Raw genomic sequence first — 2,919 nt, forward strand, 5'->3', positions numbered from 1 at the left:
TGGCATAGATACAAATAATTGATCAGACATAACTCCTGCCGCATAGGGGACATAAAATCTAATTAATAAATAGCATTTTATGAGCACCTACTGTGTGTAGAACACTGTATTGAGCATTCTGGTGAGTACCAAAGAGTTAGCAGGCCTGATCCATAACCTCAAGGAGCTTGCAGTCTAGCGGGGGAGATAGAAGCACAATAAAGTAAATTACAGATAGCAATAAGAGGGATTGTTGCTTGGTACATGAGTTAGTTCTTGAGAAATAGTTTGTATGAGAGAGGTATGGAAGTGCTACAGTCTAGGCAGGATGGAGTGTAGGTATCACAACATCCTTTTACAGATAAGGAAACCAAAATCCAGAGAGACAGTGACCTGCTCAAGGACACACAACAGGCAAGTGGCAGAGATGGGACTAGGTCCTGGTTCTCCACATTTACAAGTCCTCTGCTTTTTTCACCGAGTTTCAGAGACAAGGACAGAGAGTGAGATGAAGAAGGATAACTTTGAATTAGGAATAACTATAAGTAACATTGCCAAACAAAGATAACCAGGGTTAAGGTCTGTAAGTTGAGGAAGAAGACTATCCAGCACTACCCAAGCTTTGTAAATATTCTAGAGGTTCCTGCACTTGTCTTTGGACCTATAAGAGGCTGACCTTGTCAGTGTCAGCTCTAGAAGGCCAGGTTCTGGCAGGGATTAGTAATGTTGAGGTTGTTACTGGTTTATGAGAATTCCCTCCTAAATTCTGATGAGGTCTTGCCATCCTGAGAAGAAAAAAGCTTCCAGTGGTTACCCATTCCTCTCCATAGTAGAGCTGAATCAGTGTCTTTAAGTCACTTTATCAATTTTCCCCCTCTTGCCAATCCACTCTCCCACTGCACTCTATCTTGCAGTTTTCTCTCAAGCCATCCTAGTAACCATGGCTCTTTCTCATCCCTCCTGCCACCAACATCTTGCTCATGGCCTCTCTCTCCACCTAGAGCTTCCTTCCTCTTCGGGGCTTAGTGGAAAGAGCATGGGCTCGGGAGTCAGAGGTTGAGGGTTCTAATAATCTAATAAGAAGAATGGTATTTGTTAAGCACTTACTTTGTACACTGTTCTAAGAGCTGGGATAAATACGAGGTTATCACGTTGTCCCACGTAGGGCTCACAGCCTTGGTCTCCATTTTACAGATGAGGTAACTGAGGCACAGAGAAGTTAAGTGACTTGCCCAAAGTCACATAGCATTCAAATAGCAGAGGCAGGATTAGAACCCACGGCCTCTGATTTCCAAGCCCGTGCTCTTTCCACTAAGCCATGCTGATTCAATCCCCGGTCGGCCACTTACAAGTTGTATAACTTTGGGCAAGTCACTTAACTTCTCTGTGCCTCGGTTGGACAACCTGATTACTTTATATCTACCCCAGCGCTTAGAACAGTGCTTGACCTGTAATAAGCACTTAACAAATACCACTATTATTATTCAGAAGTCCCCTGTTCTCCTCACTGTCAAGGCACTCCTGAAATAAAATTTCCTCAGGAGAATTTCCCCGAGTAATCTCTAATCTTCCCATTTTGAATTCCCAATTTTTTTCTGCCTGCTTCTCCCTCTTTATTCTAGTGCAGGTGAAGGGTAGAGGAATATAGATTACCCAGACTAATGAGAGTTTGGAGCACAGATGGGAAAGGGGATGGGGGCGAGAGGGCGAGATACACACTAGAGACACAGGTTTGGTTCCTGCCAGAGCTGGGCTGTTGGATGGAGGTGGGATGTCTGTGGAGTTGCAGAATACGCCTCTGATACTGCTGTGCCTCTCCCTGGGCATCTCTGATGGTCGGTTAGCAGCAGATAATTGTGGGGAGACATCTGGGCTCATCTTGTCTCAGATTGGTAGCAGGGAGGGGAGTGCAGGCATTTCCAGAGATGTCCCCAGCTGAGTGTCAGAGCAGTTTAGAACTCAGTGAGTCACTCATTCACACACACACACACACACACACACACACACACACACACACACACACTGAGCTAGGGGCTATTTGAGAAAAGTTACTGATAAATGCTGCTTCACCTTGTCGTGTCAGAGACTGCCTGCGAGCTGCCCTCTCAGCCAACAAGAACGATGGAGACTGGCAAGTAGCATGGAGGTGTCACTCTCAGGCACTTGGGTTTTAAGGTTGATTCTAGAGCTTTGACTGGAGTGCTTCATATAGGAGCTGGTGGACCAGGACAGCAAGATTCAGCCTCCCCTGCTTCTGCCCCGGAGGCCACTTTGAATTTGCAAAAAGCAAGGAAGAGATCAGCAAAGATAACTGCTCTGTTCTTCTTGTCTGTATCAACTTCCTCTTCTTAAATCCCTTCTTGTCTTCCATTCTCTCGTTCTCTCTGCCCCCCATATTCCTCTTCTCTGTCCATTTCTCTGCTATTTCGTTCATTTGATAATGTTCCCTTTTCTTATTTCCAAATCAGCCTGACAATGTCTTAAGCCACGTCTATACCTTGCTCTCAGAGCACAATGCCGATGGGACCATGGAGGGGTTGAAGGGTCTTTCCTGTAGAACTAAACTCCTAGCCTGGGTCTGGGGTAGGGCTGGCCTGGAAGGACTGAGCCCTCTCTGACAGTGTCAGCTGCTTTAGTCTCTATTTCATCCTTTACGGCCCCCAAGACACAATGCGTGGATGGGGACCATCACAGGCTACAGGCAGATGTCCCAAGCCCTGGAGAGGAGGGACTACGTGTTCCCTCAGGCTGGGAGAGCTATGCCTGTGACTCGGGTTTAGATCTAGGTCCCGTGATTCATAGTGGTTTGCCAGAGTGGAAAGATGAGGAGATTAGGTATTGCCCAAAGTAGGTGACAATAATAAATAAACCTATAACAAGTAAGTAAATGAAATAAAAACAATAAAACAATATATAAATAAGATAAAATAACTAAGCATG

This window comes from Ornithorhynchus anatinus, chromosome 15, assembly GCF_004115215.2.
Source record: "Ornithorhynchus anatinus isolate Pmale09 chromosome 15, mOrnAna1.pri.v4, whole genome shotgun sequence".
Lineage (NCBI taxonomy): Eukaryota > Metazoa > Chordata > Mammalia > Monotremata > Ornithorhynchidae > Ornithorhynchus > Ornithorhynchus anatinus.